This window comes from Cervus canadensis, chromosome 14 (genome assembly GCF_019320065.1).
Source record: "Cervus canadensis isolate Bull #8, Minnesota chromosome 14, ASM1932006v1, whole genome shotgun sequence".
Classification (NCBI taxonomy): domain Eukaryota; kingdom Metazoa; phylum Chordata; class Mammalia; order Artiodactyla; family Cervidae; genus Cervus; species Cervus canadensis.
Window position 1 is genome coordinate 53,205,349 of NC_057399.1, and position 20,042 is coordinate 53,225,390.

At 39.6% G+C, this 20,042-nt stretch overlaps 1 non-coding gene across 1 annotated transcript; it reads left to right on the forward strand.

Annotated features, from left to right (window-relative positions):
• The first annotated feature begins 14,698 nt into the window (after positions 1-14,698).
• Positions 14,699-14,804, forward strand: LOC122453448. Its single transcript, XR_006273068.1, has one exon. It is a non-coding gene; the product is annotated as a U6 spliceosomal RNA (small nuclear RNA).
• The last annotated feature ends 5,238 nt before the right edge of the window (positions 14,805-20,042 follow it).

A 20,042-nucleotide genomic window follows, 5' to 3' on the forward strand; every position in this document is an offset into this window, starting at 1 on the left:
CAAAAATGTACCAACATACCCAACTGGGGAAGAGCCTCACTCGAGAAGCCATCTTGGACTTTCTGATTCTGAGGTTTTCCACACACATACGTGACTTATTCCTGATCTGAGAGGGAAGACACATCTGATACAGCCCAGCAGAGGAAGGGCAACAGAGCTGACTTCTGGCTTCTCCAAACCCTTCTCTGTAAAGGAGCCTCTGCCTGCCCAAAACATCTTTACTGCTATTCTGACACAAGATCCTGTTGCTCCCGTGTGTCCTTTTCTGAAGATAAACTGTAGGTTCAGAAGATTATCATCTGGGGTCTTATGAATTCACCATTTGCACAATAGGCAAAATAAATTGCCCCATCATTTTTAGTTGCAAAGCTTTATATGCTTATATTTATATTTTTGAAGTAAATTACACACGCTCATGGGTCATGATATATATTTATTGGAATCAAGCATATAAAAGAATAAACATAAGATAAAACTTTATATTGATTCAGCCCTCATCTGAACTACAGCCCACTGCAATGGTGAGTTTGGAAGCAAGTGATCTCACTTATACATAAGTTATTAAACTGAGAATAGTCAAGATCAGTGACCTAAAGGGAAATCCTTAAAGGAGAGTGGTCTGTGACAATACAAGAGGGTGACAAAAAATGAACACAAAATTCTCCAAAATAAGAGTGTGGCAGTTCAAGTTCTGGACCTACTATCCATACTTTTTATATGGCCTCAGGCCAAACAGTTGTGAGAATCTGACACAATCTGAGCAGAGGGCTTATATTTTGCTCGACTGCATAGGAAACACTCAGTTCCAGTTAGCAATTTCAATTCCCGTATTAGGAATTACAAACATTACTTTATTGTATTCATGGCACATCTTACTACTTGAAATCATCTTGATTTACTACATTTTTTCCCATCAGAATGCAAGCTCTTTGACAGCAGAGAACTTCTGTATCATGCTTATCAATGTATCCCTAGTGTCTGAAGCTTAATACATCATAGATGATAAAAAAAAATTTTCATTTACTAAGTGTTAACTATCCTCTAGGCATTGTTATAAGCATTTCATTAAATACATGTCACATCATATGATGCAGCTACAATCTCATATATTACAGATGAGGAATGCAAGGCACAGAGAGGTTAAGTAAATTGATCAAGGCCTCACAGGTAATAAATGGCAGAACCATTGGAGCACAGACAGCCTGTCTTCAGAATCCAGGATTTCGGAAACTCCTCAAAAGTAAACAGCTAAATATGCAGATCATCTCAGAAAATCACTTATGAATTATTGCTAGATAGTTCAGTGTTTTAATGAAGATTTTATTTTTACCTTTCATCTAAACATTTTTCGTAAAGTATTAAAAATTCAAACATAAAGGCCTAAATTCTACCAAGGCAAGCACCTCCTTTCTAAAGGAAAGCGGGTCGAGAATCCCTCCTATCTTCAGATGCATTGTAGCAGTTCCAATGTCACCTCGGAGAAGAATTTATTTGTGTCACACAAACAGAAGCAGGTGGCCCGATGCAGGTGTTGTCATGTTTGTGGAGCTCTAATGAGGATGTGAGAGTTTGCTGGGAAAGAGAATAGCAAAAATGAGGTATTTCTTTCCCTCTATCTTCCAGCTTATCTTTGGGAGAAAAGGGACACATCAAAGCACTCATGTGATGGAAACAGACAATGAACTGCTTCTTCTAAGTTAAAAATTTCCATAATTGTGAAGGCCCCTACTGGAAGTGGAGAGCAGAGGCTGGCAATGGGAAATATAAGATGTAAAGTATTAATTCTAGAGAGAGGCCCAGAACACCCCAAGAAGACTTGCACTTGTTTCTCACTCTATTGAACAGGCTTATCTTGCTCAGAGAAAATGGCATGTCTCTGTAATTTATTTTTCTAGTTCAATTCAATTTGAAATTTGAAATATAACTATTAAAAAAAACTACAAATCATCCTTAACTACCCTACAGTATAGGTCATACTAGACCTATAATTGATTTTCTGCTTCTTCTCAAATTCTTACACCAAAAGGCAAAATCATATAGAGTTAAGGAAAGGACTAAGAATATTTGTATCACAAATAAGAGTCTCTGGAAACAAATTAAAGTGGGTTCTGCTCAATTTTGGGTGACTTTTCTTTATATACTTTTGTTATTGTTGTGTAAACATATAAGAATGAAACTATTTATCATCAACGTCTATTTATCATCAATGTCTTCAAAAGAAAAGGAGAGGAAACGCCAAGTAACTATGACTCTGTGAGTTTCTCCATGTATTACTCCAAAATAAGCATGAAAATAAAATATTTAACATTAAAATTAAAGACATATTTAGGCCTGCAAATTAGATATGTAGTACAGTGCACAAGAAATGGAATGGAAACTCAAAATGATCAACAGGGCTGAAGCCAAGAGCCTGCTGGACTGCAGGTCTGCAAGCAGACAGAAGTAACTATACATTTAATTCCTGCACTGCTACACAATAACAGGGAAAAACAGAATACTTTTCATTGTACAAAATGGAGATAGAATCACTAACTGAATTGCCGGCTGGTACAAGCTTACCTCCTGAAGAAGAAGGCTAAATAAAAGTTCCAAGTGCTTCTAGAACTAAATGTGGTTGAAAACCATACACACACATGAATAAATATGAAGAATAACAGCCAAGTTGCTTTCTAGTCCAGGGGCCTGCATCTTCCTTAAGAAAGATTAAAATTCAAACCCAATAGGAGCCTGAGCCATTAATATGAGGCTAGGGGAGCTGAAAACCAGGTGGATACAAATGTCTACCTGCTAGATAGGAAACAAAATGTTTAACATAACATAACATGTAGAAAGATTGCCACAAACTAAATAATATATGAGATAAATTTAGCCCCAACAAAATGGGAATAATGGAAAACTCTCAGAAAAACTTTGACATAAAATAGGTTTAATGTCTTCAAACAAAGAATATTGTATACAAAAATTACAAAAATTGTAAGCTAAAGACAGGCCGATATTAACCAAGTTTAGAGAGATATGAAAATTAGACCATTAGAAGTCCCACTATTAACATGGATATTTTTAAAACATAATAAGGGAAAGAAATTCTAGATACTATATATGAAACAGTTTATCACTTCAAGGTAGACTGAAAAGTTTAGTACAAAAAAAAAAAGTTTAGTACATACATTTTGAGAAATATTTACCCAAAGGTAAATATTAAAATAATAATTAAAACTGATAAGCCAAAGGAATAGATAAAATGAAACTATTTTGGATTAAATATTCAGTTAATCCAAAGAAGACAGTGAAAAAAGAACCTAAGAGAAATAAGAACCAAATAATAGGTGAGACAAAGAGAAAATAAATAATCAGTTGGTAGACTTACAGATTGACATTAAGTATAAACTGTATATTGATGAACATTTAAGTTGCCTAAATCTATTCTTCAACAGAGAAATATATAAAGAATATGTGGCATATACATACAATGGAATTATTTGCCACAACATGAATAGACCTAGAGATTGTCATACTAAGTGAAGCAAGTGAGAGAAAGATAAACATCATATAATAAAGAAAAATATCATATAATGTTGCTTATATGTGGAATCTAAAAAAAATGGTACAAATGAACTTATTTACAAATCAGAAATAGTCACAGATGCAAAAAACAAAGTTCTGGTTACGAGGGTGAAAAGGAGAGGAGGGATAAACTGGGAGACTGGGATTTTGACACATTTGTCGTTGCTCTTGTTCAGCTGCTAAATCGTGTCCGGCTCTTTGTGACCCCGTGGGCTGCAGCACACCAGGCTTCCCTGTCCCTCACTATCTCCTGGAGCCTGTTCAGACTCATATCCATTGAATCAGTGATGCTTACCTTATCCTCTACCACTCCTTTCTCCTTTTGCCTTCAATCTTTCTCAACATCAGGGTCTTGACATATACACACTATTATATATAAAGCAGATAACTAATAAGGACTTACTGTATAGCACAGGGAATACTACTGGGTACTCCACAATAACCTACATGGGGAGAGAGTCTAAAAGAGAGTGGATATATGTATATGTATAACTGATTCACTTTGTTGTACACCTGAAACTAACACAACATTGGAAATCAACTACACTCCAATAAAAATGTTTTTTTTTTAATGTATATGGTGTACACACCTCAAGTAAGACAGGTACTGTAAGACTGAGTGGAAAAACAAGACCAAGATAGATGTCAACAAGAAGGATGCAAACAATAAGAATCTTAAAGTAATTGTACTGTGAAAGAAGCCATTCAAACTAGAGTATATAATGTATAATAACATTTAGATAAAATTCTGAAAACTACAAGCTAATCTGTAGTGAGAGTAAATCACAGTTGCCAGGGGAGAGGGCAAGGAAATCCAGGAGGGGATGATTCCAGAAGTGCACAAGGGAATTCCGGGATATTATATATGTTCACTTTATAAGGGTATCAGAGATCTATGCAAATTGTACATTATAAATAGATGCAGTTTATGTTTATGCATTTTGCCTCAATGAAATTGTTAGTCAATGAAAGAATGAATGAACTGGCAGAGCACTATTTTTGTTAGGTAAAACAAAATTAAAGGCAAATGCATTAATAGCATTAATGCAATAATCTAGAATAATATGGGGCCTTCCCAGGTGGCTCAGTGGTAATGAATCTGCCTGCCAATGCAGGAGACACGGGAGATGTAAGTTTGATCCCTGCATCTGGAAGATCCACTGGAGAAGGAAATGGCAATCCACTCCAGTACTCTTGCCTGGAAAATCCCATGTAGCCTGGTGGGCAATATGGGGGCTCAAAAGAGTGGGCAAAACTGAGTGACTAAACAACAACAACATATACAACAGACAATCTTTCATAGCAACAGCAAGATGTGGGACCCAGAAACAGGCCAACCAGAGAGAAAGGAAAGAGATTCCCAGGATGACAGTGAAGAGAAGTCTGGGAGGACTGTAAAATACCAGGTCCTGTAGAGATCAAAGCAAGAGAGCAAAAGAATCTTCCTTCTCCAGGGGATCTTCCCAACCCAGGGATCGAACCCAGGATTTCCGCATTGCAGGCAGATGCTTTAACCCTCTGAGTCACCAAGGAAGCCCAGGAATGATATTACCAAAAGAAAAAGAAATGAGAATCTAACCATGCAGCTGTGAGCAATACTCACACAATCATAATCATGAAAGTGAAAAATCAGTATTCAGTTTTGTATGATCAAAACTGTAAACAATTCAGCTGTCCAAAAAAGGGGGGGATATTGATAAATTTTGGCATATTCAGAGAATAAAATGCTATCCAGAAATCAGCAGATTAAACCAGAGATATGTGTATTGACATGGTTAAATTTCACTAACATGAAGTTGATAATGAAATATCAAGTTGAACTTTGTTCCTATTTATGGAAATACTACTTTAAACAAAAACAATGCCATTCTCTGTTTGTGTTTATATACATATCAGTTAAAAAGTAAATAATATGCTAATCCCAAACTCCCAATCTTTCTCTCCCATCCCACTCTCACTGGGAACCACAAGCCTCTTCTCTATGTCCCTGAGTCCGTTTCTGGTTCATAGATGAATCACTTGGCTCTACAGCAGAAACTAACACAAGACTGTAAATCAACTACACCTCAATAAAAAGTTTTAAGTAAATGATATGGGTTGTATATTCACACAATTTATGATGGTGGTTGGACAGAATGAAAAAAGGAAGGAAAGAGGAAAGTAATATGATTTATATAACAGAACTATAGGGGAATTTAATCTACCTGTAGTTATTATTTTTAATGATCTGAAATCAATATTACTAATAATATGCTCATCTAAAGATGCTTGCTCCTGGAAAGGAAAGCTATGACAAACCTAGACAGTGTATTAAAAATCAAAGACAACACTTGGCTGAAAAAGGTCCATAAAGTCAAAGTTATGGTTTTTCCAGTAGTCATGTATGGATGTGAGAGCTGGACCCAAAGAAGGCTGAGGGCTGAGGAATTGATGCCTTTGAATTGTGGCACTAGAGAAGATCCTTGAGAGTTCCCTGGACTGCAAGGAGATCAAACCAGTCAATCCTAAGGGAAATCAACCTTGAATATTCACTGGAAGGACTGATGCTGAAGCTGAAGCTCCAATATTTTGGCCACCTGATGCACTAAGCCAACTCATTGGGAAAGACCCTGATAACTGGGAAAAATTGAAGGCAAAAGGAGAAGAGGGTGGCAGAAAATGAAATGAACTGACTCAATGGACATGAATCTGAGCAAACTCTGGGACATGGTGAAGGACAGGGGAGCCTGGTATGCAGTCATGAGATTGCAGAGAGTCGGACACAACTGAGCGATGGAACAACAGCAACAGCTTGGGTAGTGAGTACATGATGCTTGATGCAGTGTCCTTTTATGTTCTGTTATTCTCTCAATCCAAAACAAAGATTTCAAAAAGCAATTTGCCTATCCATCTCCTGGATAGCCACAGAGGCCACGTCTTTAGGAAAGAACTCAAGGGGAAATGTGGTCTATCATTTTGTGATTAAGCAATTTCTACCAGCCTTTTCTATTTCAGAACTTTCTAAAGTCTTATAATGACAAGTGCAATAAACATCACTGTTGGCTATTAACAGATCAGCCTTCTACAGGGTATGCGTGCTAAGTCACTTCAGTCGTGTCCGACTCTTTACGACTCTATAGACTGTAACCATCAAGCTCCTCTGTCCATGGAATTCTCCAGGCAAGAGTACTGAAGTGGGTTGCCAGTACTCCTCCTTCAGGGGATCTGCCTGACCCAGGGATCAAACCTGTATCTCTTATGTCTCCTGCATTGGTAGGTGGCTGCTTTACCACTGCAGCGCCACCTGGGAAGCCCTTCTATATAGCTTATCCTCCCATAAGCAACACTGCTCTGCAACCATCAGACCAAGATAGTGATATTAACAACAAACCTTTCTATACATTTGCCAAGAACTTGCAAGGTCAACTTTTACTGGTTTGTTTAATGCACCAGGAGATGTTAGGTGCTTTCACATATATGGTCGCATGTGACCCTTCAGAGTCCTATAGCATAATATAGTAGAGGAAACAGATGCTTTAAAACAGGCAAATTTGAACCTGAAATTTTGTTCTGTCCTTTACAATCCATGTGACCTTGAAGTTACAAAATATCTCTAAATCAATTTTCTCACGTGTAAAATGGGAAGAAATTGCTTACCTTACAAGTTAGGGTAAAGGTCAAATAAGATGACATCTGAAAACTGTCTAACATGGACCCGAGGAAGACTTCGGTGAATGTTACCACCTCCGTTTTATAGTCAAAGGGATGGAAGTTGTGAGGAGCTCAGGGACGTGACGCTGGTCACACAAAAATGATAGAATCAAAGAGGTGTGGCAGTGAAGAGCCTGTACTCTGCAGCCAGGCTGGCAGAGTTCTAATCCCAGCAGTGTGACCTCAGGCAAGTTGATTAACTCTCTGTGCCTTAGTTTCCACATATGTAAAACAAGAACAGTAAGGGACACTATTTCATATGCTTGTTATTAATATTATATAAATAAGTACTTCAAACAGTCTGGCATAGAATAAGTTCTGCATAATTTAATTAATAAGAAGCAACAAACAAGTTAACCCAATATATGGAAATTCATACTCCATGGAAGAAAGCACAGAGCTTCTCCTTATGTGGAATGACAGCTGCCATCCAGCAGGAATGATGACATGCAGACACTACATCTTGGGGGGTGTGTGTGGGGTTTGTGTCTCTTTTTGTCAAAGTTTAGGGGGAAAGTGGTGCCTGAAAGAGAGAGAATGAAGATAAGGTGAAGTTTGTTATCAACATTGTTAATTCTTACTGTCTCATGGGTGATGCAGTTTTCATCTCTGCTGTATTTGTTTTCCAAGTTGCAACTAAGCCCATCAGCAAGTTTAAAAGAGCTAGATCTTGAGATTAAACTGTGATAATAGGCTCACATGTTTGCATCAAAATATGGACAAGTCTCTGTCCCTTTGTGCCACGTCCTTTTCTCCCTCTCACCAGCAGCCATAGCACTAGCGGGCACCACTTCCCCATTATCATCTTCCTGAAGGGCATGCAGAATTCACTTAATTGCTTCACACTACAGTACACTGCTGTTCAGAACCAGTCTGTTTCTTTCCATTGGAACAGCATGGAAATAAATAAGCAATTTTCATACATTAGGAAACATAAGCATGCCAGAGTCTAATTCATACTTATGCAATTAATAACCAGAGCACTTAGATGAAACACCCTGTACCACACAAACACTGTTCCATTAGAGTGGTCATTTGGGGGTGAGATATCACCCACCGTTGTCTCATCGCTGGCCCAGTCAACAGCCCCTGTATGGAAACACATGGAACTTCCTTAGGGCAAAAAATCTCCTTCAGGTTGAAAAATGAAGGGTAAGAAATGGAGAGCCAACTTCCTTGATTTTGTAAGTGGTATTGGCTTTGTGTGAGCTATGAGCAGGCTGCATGACTCTGAGCAAATATATTTTCTGTGCCTTGTTTATTAATGGACAGAAAAGCTAGCCTGAAAATGAAATTGATTTTATTCACTTAGGATTTTATACTCCATTGCACAACCAAAACCCAGCAAATTCTTCATTAAGAGAGATAATTACTTTAATGAAGATTAAATATAATTTAAAATTCACATTTATCTTTATCTACCTAGTGCAGGTCAGAATTAGCCTAAAATAGCTAGAGAAGTGGGAAGAAATAGATTTCTCCAAAAAGTTTCCATCTGTCTACGCATAGATGGGTCTGATCTGACTGCCAGCCTGCCTTTCTTCCTCTTTGTCCTCTTTCTCGCATTTCACTCATTCATGTCTCCCACATCAAGCCCAAATGAAACCTGTTTTTCAGTTCAGTTCAGTCACTCAGTCGTGTCCGACTCTTTGCGACCCCATGAATCACAGCACACCAGGCCTCCCCGTCCATCACCAACTCCCGGAGTTTACCCAAACCCATGTCCATCGAGTCGGTGATGCCATCCAACCATCTCATCCTCTGTCGTCCCCTTCTCCTCCTGCCCTCAATCTTTCCCAGCATCCGGGTCTTTTCAAATGAGTCAGCTCTTTGCATCAGATGGCCAAAGTATTGTAGTTTCAGCTTCAACATCTTAATCCTACTTTTAGGATGTTTGGCAGAAGCAGCAGGATAGCAGCAATTTATACCCAGGACGCTCAATGATCTTTGAACAACTGTATCCATGATGGGCATATGGGGGAGAAAAATCAAAGAAGTAGTAGGCTGATTTTAGAAATATCCTCCCTCCTTGAGACAGAGGGTGTCTACCTATCAAAGACAGGAAGCCAAGGATATATTAAGCAGATTGGTATTACTCATAGTTTTGTGTGGTGTTATCATTATTCCTCATTAATGGCATTGATGAAGCTGAAAGAGGAGAGTGAAAAAGCTGGCATAAAGCTCAACATTCAAAAAACTAAGATCATGGCATCCAGTCCCATCACTTCATTGAAAATAGATGGGGAAACAACAGAAACAGTGAGAAACTTTATCTTCTTGGGCTCCAAAATCACTGTGGATGGTGACTGCAGCCATGAAATTCCAGCTTGCTCCTTGGAAGAAAAGTCATGACCAACCTAGACAGTGAATGAAAAAGCAGAGACATCACTTTGCCAACAAAGGTCCATATAGTCAAAGCTATGTTTTTTCTAGTAGTCACGTATGGATATGAGAGTTGGACCATAAAGGAGGCTGAATGCCGAAGAATTGGTGCTTTCAAACTCTGGTGCTGGAGAAGACTCTTGAGAGTCCCTTGGACTGCAAGGAGATCAAACCAGCCAATCCTAAAGGAAATCAACTCTGAATATTCATTGGAAGGGCCGATGCTGAAGCTGAATCTCCAATACTTTGGCCACCTGATGTGAAGAGCCAACTCACTGGAAAAGATCCTAATGCTAGGAAAGATAGAAGGCAGGAGGAGAAGGGGATGTCAGAGGACAAGGTGGTTGGATGGCATCACTGACTCAATGGACATGAGTTTGGGCAAACTCCAAGAGATGGCAGAGGACAGAGAAGTCTGGCATGCTGCAGTCCATGGGGTCACAAAGAGTCAGATATGACTGAGCAATTGAACAACAAAATGGCATTTGAGCACTGTTGTGGAAAGAGCTCAGGAAACAGAAAAACAAAAGCTTGACTTCTATTTTCTCCTCTAAGTAAATTGGTGACCTTAAAAACATTTCTTAACATGTCAGAAACTGGCTCCTTGTGCCCATATTAAGTTCAGAGGTTTATAGCAGCTGGCATTGAGTGTAAATGTACATTAAATGTATACTCATAAGTGTAATATATTTCCATGCTGAATCATGAGTAGCCATCTAAAAGCTTCAAAACACCATAGCAATGGCCCAGTTATCCACAGGCCGTGGCAACACTTGATTCTGCAGAAGTGACCGGTGAGTTTTGCCTCCTTTGCTGAAGGAGGGGCAAATGGAAGCATGACCTCATCAGACCCTCTAGCACTGATAGGCACAGGACTGGGTGTTTCCACATTCAATTTTAAGGGAAGAAAACTAAGTCTGGCTTAGTGAGAAGGTATAATTCATTCCCAGAGGGAATATTTCAAATAGTAGCTCTCATTTACTGAATACCAAGGGGACGTGACATATTATAAACAGTACCTTATTTAATTAACATGACTATATAATTTATCACTTAAATCAGGACACTTTCAGAGTGAAAAGGGATGCTATACACACTTACATCAAGACAACAGGTGTCATCTTGGATAGTCAAGATGGGCAAGATAGACTTGGATAGGCAAACTGCATGGTTCCCCCCTGTTTAGTTCATGAAATTACTCGTGAATGAGATATGAAACACTCCCTGTTCTACAGCAGGAAACTATGATTCAGAGAGGTTAAGGAAATGAGCCCAAGGACCTACAAACTAGTGAGTGGAAGACTCAGGGCTGAACCTCGGTGTGTAAGACACAAAAGGTTCTTTCCTCTAACCTACTTCCCTTCTTGGAACCCATTAGTCATGATATCAGCTGCCAAACAAGAGCATTAATTTTGTTTTGATAGCCTGCCTTGAGTGAGTAACACATTTCAAGCTCTGGGTTATGATTTCCAAATACTATCAAGAAATAGGGAGGAAAAGGGTAAAGTGAAAGCCACATGAGGCCAGTAAAGGCATCACATGCTAGTGAATATCTGGCTCCTTCTAAGGGCTCAGGGCTGCCTGAATACTACAGGCCTGTATTAATGCTCACTCAAACGTGGAGAATGACAGTCAGTGGGGCCAGACCTCAACAAGCATCTTTCCCCATGTGCTGGTCTGTATTCTCATGCACCCAATAAACTCCCACATCTAGGTCAATTCACTGCTGATTTTCAGTGATCTGCAATCTCAAATAAATCTCCTTTACTTCTATAACCTGCTGGGAGATATTCTTTTCTCAAGAGCTTAATAGGTGTAAGAAGGTTGAGAGATGATCAACATTCAGTCTGCTCCATGATGGTTCAGTGGGTGATCTCAAAGGGGACCACACAATTTTCATCCTTTAGACCACCTGCCAATTACTGTTTGAATTTTCCTGGTCTCTTAACACAACAGGAACAGGGCCAGCTGGGCCTCTATCAAAAGCGAGGCACACTGGCAGAGACAAGAGAGTTGATATTCTGGTAAAGAAACAACAGCTCAAATCAGTCATAGATTCCAAGCATCCTTACTCACCCACTCCCTAATGAAAAACAATCTTCAGAGACCAAGTGTGTCCCTGAGCAGATATTTCAGTGACCCTGTAAAAGATCCCACTGGGGACATAAGCCAAAATTCAAGCCTGTGTTTCTGACAGTGTGTGGTCTTAATATCGAAATTACTCAAACACTCTAAGCTTCCGATTCCTCAACTATAAAAGGTTGCTTCTCCAGCTTTTCCCATACAGCCTATTAAAACACATTCCTGGTGCCTGAGCTCAGAGATTCTGATTTAGCAGGTCTGGTAAAGAGCCAGAGGACTTGCATGTCTTGTAAGTTTCCATGTCATGACTATGATCATGCCGTCCACGGAGCATACTCTGAACAGTCCTAAACTGTCCCAGTAACTTCAACTTCACAATTCGAGTAAAGATCTGAAACGATGGGAGGATGCTTAGCAGAGGTGCTGACTCCGAGCGCCTCTCAATCAACACGTATTCTTTGAAAAGAAGAACAAAAGTCCAAGCGTATTAGTATGACGAAAAGTTGGGGACATTCAATCATTTCTAATATGCCAGGTACAAGACTTAATTACATTCCAATCCCCCTTGTTATAACACATTCTCCATAGTAATTAAAATGGGGTCCCAGTCTCAAATTGTGAATACACCGAAAGGCCTCCTGGTTCTCTTTAATCACAGAATACAATTTTTTGCTCACGATGTCCATGCGTTCTCCTTAGGCTCAGCTGCATCACCATTGCATGGAAACCCCATTTAAAATCATCTTGACTACTACTTAAAAAATAAAACATACATCTTCCCCCTTAGAGCAGTTTTCAGGCAATAAATGAAGTGATATTACTTTGCTGCAACCAGGAATCCCCTCTTACACCAACTGGCAATCCTCTGATCAGCTGGAGTCCTTCAGTTTGTCCTTGTCTGACTCAGCTCAGTCATTAGCGAGCTTGCCACCTCCCCCCCACCGCCTTGTCCCCCGCCCTCCCTCCCTTCCCCTCCGTTCACTTCGGTTTTCTCTCTTCATGACATTATTTAATCTCTCCGTTGCAGCTTCTTAGGATTAGCTACAGCATCTATTAATAGTTTTACTTCTGTTTACAGTTCCAGGGGGAGAAAAATGGCTCATTCCTTTGCTCCAGTCTTGAAGACAGGTCTTCTGGCTGCAGGAGGAAGATGCTCAGGCCCTGTGAATAACCTATTTCCACAATCATTCCACTGTAAAGATGTTAATGTGCCTCTGTGCAGAATGGATCCATTTAATAAGCAGAACAAGTTGGATATACACTCTTTAATTGCTTTCAGCACACCGATTATCTTTCTATGTCACCTATTGTATAATGCAAAAATGTTAACAAAAGCACTTACTGGAGACATTATTGGGAATTAAAAAACAAAGAGCCATCAGTTGTCACTAAATATGCCTTTCATGCTCCCAAATGAAACGCATTCGTGCACTCAAGAAATAGGATAGGAACGTGCAGGCCTGCCATTGTCAGATGCAAACATCTTCATTAGATTTTGATCCAGCTGCTGAAAGATCTATAAACAGAGCTATCAAAGCTGGCAACTCATTATTGGTTCTTTCAGGAAAACTTCAAAAAACCATCCCTAAACCTGCACTGATCTTTTCAGACAACCTCCCTGGTCGGACAGTTGGTTTGAAAAGAGCAGGCATTAAAAACCTCTGCCAAGCCTGCCCCTAGAAATGGTACCTCAAAGGAAGCAGTGCCTGGGACTGCTAGACAGGCCACGATCGCAGAGCCAACCTGTGTTCCCAGACACTTGAGCTGAAAAATCTCTGCCTCTCAACCCCACCCCCAAATCTCCTGTTGTGACCTAACAGCATCTCCTTAAGAGCAAATAAGTGAAAGGAGCCAAACTTGGATCTTCATAGAGCCAAACCAAAAGATTAATATGTTTGATGTCTCCTAGCATCTCATAGCAATAAATCTTCCTCTGCATATTGGCAGTCAACTCATTTCCAGTATGTCATTTTCCGCAGACACTGGATTTTTTTTTTCTGGCTGTTTTAAAAAAAAAGAAAGAGAGTAGTCAAAGGAGCAAGCAGGGAAGAGAAGAAGAAGAAAAAAAAACAGGAGGGAGAAAAGGGAAAGAAAAGGGGAAAGAGCAAATGTCTGGATTCCAGGGATGATGTATAGAGGAGGTTACAGGAAACAAACCAGAAATGTCAAAAGTACATACAATTCTAACTGAGTTCTGTTGAAACAGAAGATATACTACAAAAACCTGAATAGCATGCATATGAATCACAGTCCCTAGCATCTTGGCTTGGAGACCTCTTCAGTCAAGCTCAAGTCACAGGAAGCTTTTGACGGATACTGAACAAGTGACAGAAAACAACTGTCAGGGACGTCACTGTCTTTCACACAGGGCCCTCTCCCTGAGAGGTCTATACATCTCCTATTTATGACAAAGAGAAGTGCAAATCATAACCACTATCATTCAACCTCAGTCAACAACAAGAGCATAGCACGTGGACCACTAAATCTGCTTTAGAGTCTTAGCTCTATCTTTAACTCATGCACTATATTACCGACTTCACAGTCAAAAGTAAATTGAATGCTCAAAATATTAAAGTAACATCACATTCATTATTTGAATTAGGTACAAGTGCTCACTGGGGGGAATCAATTCATTATATTTAAATTGTTATTAAAACTATTACCCAAATCTAAATGTTCTTGAGACCCACAACATATTTTTCTCCATAGAACACCCCTGCACATGTGCTAAGTCGCTGCAGCCGTGTCTTACTCCTTGTAAACCCATGGACTGTAGCCTTCCAGGCTCCTCTGTCCATGGGATTATCCAGGCAAGCATATTGGAATGGGTTGCCATGACCTCCTCCAGGGGATCTTCCTGACCTAGGGATCAAACCCGCATCTCTCATGTCTCCTGCCTTGGCAGACAGGTTCCTTACCACTAGCACCACCTGGGAAGCCCTTAGAATACCCCTTACTCCTTCAACTCATGACCTTTTCAGTGTTCACTTCTGCAGCACACATACTAAAATCAGAACATCATAGAGAAGACGGGCATGGCCCCAGTGCAAGACGACATGAAAATTTGTGACATGCTCCCTATTTTTCAAACTTTAAAAAATAATAAAGTTTATTAATTTTTAAAAACAAATTTTTAAGAGTGATCTTTTCTGCAGAGCTGTAGCTATCAGCTTCCCTCCTGCCAACTGTCTCAGTCAACAGAGTCACATGGATAAGAGAAACAGAAGTTGAGGTCCACGCTTCCTCCAATGAGAGTGGGAATTGAAGCTGGGAACCTACTGCAGCCACATGTTCTGTCTAGAACGTGAGTCTGTTCACAAGGCTCCTCTGTGTAACACCATTCAGCGATTTCCTATTGCCCTTCAGATAAAATCACATCCCTGCTGTGTACCTACAGGCAAGTTATTAAACCTCTCTCTGGCTCAATTTCCTCTTTTATAAAATGGTGATAATAATCGTGAGGAAAATGTAAGTGAAGCACTTAGCACAAAGCTAATCAACATTCAATATTATTATTATTGATGGTATCTCACCAGCCCTGTTTCCTCTCTGTTCTCCTGGACTCTTATCTTGCAGCCACAATCAGCAATGAGTTCCTCACTTTTCCATAATCTTTCTTGTCTTTATGTTTTGGCTTCTGATTTTTTTTTTCTGTTTCAAACACTCTCTTCCTCCTCCTGGCCTTTGGTCAGTTTCTCTTCTGTTAATATATAAACTGCCAGCTCAAATGCATATTACCAAGTTCCCCCAATTGCAATTCCTCTACTGTAAGATGCATCATACATTACTATAATATCTTAACTGAAATGTCCATAAAGGATCCAAGATTAGATGTGCCTTGCTCATCACTGTATTTCTCAGTAGCAAGCATGGGTACTCAGGGTAGACTGGGTTATAACGCAACTGAGAAAGAAATCTTAGCAGATTATAAGGACAAAAGATTAGCCGTGTGTGTGTGTGTGTGTGTGTGGTGAAGAAAAGTGCAATGTTTATGGTAAGGTGCCAAACAAGGAGTCTGGCACAGCTAGTGCTCAAAAAGCCCAAACTCCCAGATGGGTTTCAGCAAAGCCTTTTTCTTTAAGATTAGTCGTTGATCACACAGGGCTACCCTATCGTTCAGGTGATAAAGAAGCCGCGTGCAATGCAGGAGACCTGGATTCGATCCCTGGGTTGGGAAGATCCCCTGGAGAAGGGAAAGGCTACCCACTCCAGTATTCTGGCCTGGAGAATTCCATGGACAGTATATTCCATGGGGTCACAAAGAGTCAGACGTGACTGAGCAACTTTCACACTTGATCCTACTACAATAACTATAGGCTGTCTCCACAGTGTTCTCATGCCAAATCTCAGGCTGTTGGTTGCCCCAGGTCCTAAAACATTGCTTATCTTATGGTAGAAAGAAAGGAAACCTGGTAACCTTTCATTGCCTCTTGTAAAACTTCCATTCTGAAGTGGGACATATAATTTCTCTTCACATTTTATTGACTCAGGCAAGATACATGGCAAAACCTGATGTCAATCTGATGGGAAATCCTTATGCAGAAAGGTTGCTACAGAGAGGCAAACTACAATATTTAGTGACCTGTAGTAGATACAACAGTGTGTTGAAAAGCAGAGACATCACTCTGCCGACAAAGGTCCATATATTCAAGGTTACGGTCTTCCCAGGGGACACATACAGTTGTGAGAGCTGGACCGTAAAGAAGGCAGAGCACCAAAGAATTGATGCCTTCGAACTGTGGTGCTGGAGAAGACTCCTGAGAGTCCCTTGGACAGTGAGGAGATCAAATCAGCCAGTCTCAAAGGAAATCGATCCTGAATACTCATTGGAAGGACTGATGCTGAAGCTGAAGCTCCAGCATTCTGCTCACCTGATGTGAACAGCGGACTCATTGGAAAAATCTCTGATGCTGGAAAACATTGAAGGCACAAGGAGAAGAGGGTGACAGAGGATGAGATGGTTGGATGCAATCACCAATACAATGGACATGAACGTGGGCAAACTCAGGGAGATGGTGAGGGACAGGGAGGCCTGACATGCTGCAATCCATAAGGTGCAAAAAGTTGGACATGACTGGGCAACTGAACAACAACACCTACTACAATAGACACAACAGATGGCAATGGGTGTGAATTTAATAAAATATTTCTTTGCTGCAAGTTGACAAATATAAACCCCACACCAATTAACATCTGGCCAGAAAGTTCACTGTTATTCAAAGAGATATCCATTTTGGAATTTTAAAAAATTTTATTGGAATATAGTTGATTTACAATGTTGTGTTAGTTTCAGGTACAGAGTAAAGTGATTCAGTTATATATATATATATGATGGTGGTGATGCCATCCAATATATATATATATTCTTTTTCAGCTCCTTTTCTCATATAGGTTATCACAGAATATCGAGTACATTTTAGAAAGTTTTGACTTTTTTCACAAAACCATGTTTTCTGTCATAGGCATTAGTTGCATGTCTGTGTGGTTACAGTTTCACAAACCATACCAGTATGTATACCACTTGTTAGTAAAGAATAACAATTATGCTCAACAACAACAAAATCTCCATTAGTTTGCTTACTTACTCCATGCAATATGAATGTGGACATGTTAGGTTATAGCCAGTCTCACAGAAATATGTAAATTTTCTTGTATAGCAAAAAGGGAACCTTCAAAATAAATTTCTTTGATCTCTCAGCAGAGACCCAGGAAAACCAAGTGACTTACCAAGTGCAAAGAGCTAAACAGCAGCAGAGTTGGACTAAAATGTGAATCCTTTTTTTGTGAACCACCAATTTTAAAGCAAGTGCTCTCTTTAATTATAGCACAGCCTTCCCATGAGGAATGTCACCAAAAGTGAATGAGTGGAAGAGATCACCGTTTAAGAGATGAGGAAACTGAGACCCATGGAGGTGAAATGACTTTCTCAAAGTTATCCACAGAATAGTTCTGTTTTGCTTGACTGCAAGAAACCTTAAGGAAACATCAGTTCTTTCACCAACTAGGAATAGTACCTGCTCTTCACTGAGGGCTCAAAGAAATATATGTTGAATTGAATTGATCTGAAAGTGAACTGAATTGCACTGAAAGGACACAAAATTTAGAGATGCATTTTTTCCCCCATTACACAGCCTTTGTTTCCACGTCCTCTGGAATTTTAGACTTGTCAATCCATCAAGTTACACACCAGCAACTATGACTTTGTTAGTTTCTCCTCTATAATATCCTTCCTTGTTCACTGCTTCCTCTACATTTATAACTGCCATCCTCCTTTGAACATAAACAAATTAATATCTAGAAATCTTGTCATCTCATGACATTTATAGAACAACATAGCATCTGGAAAGCAAAATCACCAATGATAAGGGCCTCTGAAAGACCACTAGACAAAGAACTTAATTCCCTCTGAGCTAAGAGGTCAGCTAAAAAAGTGACATAACCCAGATGCTCCTAAGCCACAGGAACAAATGCCATTAAGTTGCTGTCTCCTGACGACCGAGTGATATGTACGAGGAATCAGAATTAAATTTGGAGGGAGAATACAGATTCCGGCTTGGCTCCAGGGATGAAGGATATTAGATAAGAAAGAAACAATCGTGCTGTCAAGTCTAATTGTTTAAAACATAAAACTCTTTCCATATGTCTTGAGATGAAAAGAGTTGCACAGTATTGGGATGCTCTGAGAAACCATACAGAGAAAGAACAGTGTACACCATTTGGGTTGAAAATCTTGACTCTGCTTTCTTTTTCTTCTTATGACCCACCTGGGTACATCGGCATTTGAAAATAACTATACAAAAAGCATATTATGAAGCCTTTATGCTATATCATGGATTTGACTAAGTATGAGAAATGGATGGACTTTGTGGTCAGAGATCATTTGGTTCCAAACCTGAAAATACTCTTTCTTGTTGTTTGATCTACTTTCTCATCTGTAAACAGAGATTCTATTCTTATGGCAAAGGATGTGCTAAGGACTAAATAAGACAATAGACACAAAGTGATTACCACTTAGTAGGCAGGGCTTCCCTGGTGGCTCAGACAGTAAAAAATCAACCGTAACAGTGGGAAAGGCTGACGGCCAAAGGAGAAGAGGGCGGCAAGGATGAGATGGTTAGATAGCATCACTGACTCAATGGACACGAATCTGAGCAAACTCCGGGAGATAGTGAAGGATAGGAAAGCCTGGCATGCTGCAGTCCATGGGGTCGCAGAGTCAGACACGACTTAGTGACAGAACAACAGCAACCCTTTAGCAGGCCTTCTTTACGGTTTCCTTTAAACACATGCAGAGGTAGTCATCCACGGACGCTCCATAGAACTCTGTGATGAGATGAGATAAACTTGCCACTCATTAACAATTAATTGAGAGATGCCTGCCTTTCATCCCTTCAATTAATTAATATAGATTTACTTAGAACTAATAGTCAAAACTCTATAGTAGGTACTGTAAATGTTACAAAGTATTATTACACAGAATCTACAAAACTAAAGCATTTATTGAAGCCCGTATGCATCAGTTATGGCCTTAAGTAATTAAGATTATTTGGGCTTTTAAGTGTTTTTCTCTATGGGAGGTATGTGTTCAGTATAAAAAATTAATAACAAAATACTCAGACTCAAGCTAGAATAAGCGGGGTTTGTTTCATACTAGATTGTTTGGAAATTGTTTCCAACTAATTTTACGATATGGGTATATCTATATGTTTGGATCCACTTCTTGTTATTATGGCAGAAAGAGCACTGGGCTAGGTTCAAGCCCTCCCTTCCCATATCCTAATGGGTATAAGAATTGCCATTGTGCTTCTTTCTGGCATCTCTGTTTCCTCTTTGTAAAATCAGATTTCATAAATGATTTCTAAAATCTAAAATCATTGCCATATATAAAAGTTTCATGGAGATAGATACCACCATATAAACTGCCATTTCATATAATACACCAAGGCATCAATGAATGGAAGGTTCTCAGAAGGTTATCAAACTGCTGTTCACTTCAGTATATCCTGGAGCAAATCCAGAGATGGATTTGAGGGGATTTGAGGGTAATACCAGACCTCTTCTCCTTTGGCCTCTTGGGGCTACCACACAGCACAGGAGTGAGCATAGGCCAGATGGACCCACAGTTGTAGGAGGTTTAATTGACCATATGATGCCTTACCTATGGCCCCAATTAAAACCCTTAGCCCCATCTCAAGAGTAACAAGGACAGGAAAAATAAACACTTTGGTAAGATTTTATGAAGAGGCATTGCCCAATGTTACAGTATTTTTGACTGTCATCTCCCAATTCCCCCTTAACTTATCACTAAAATAACCTAAATTCCA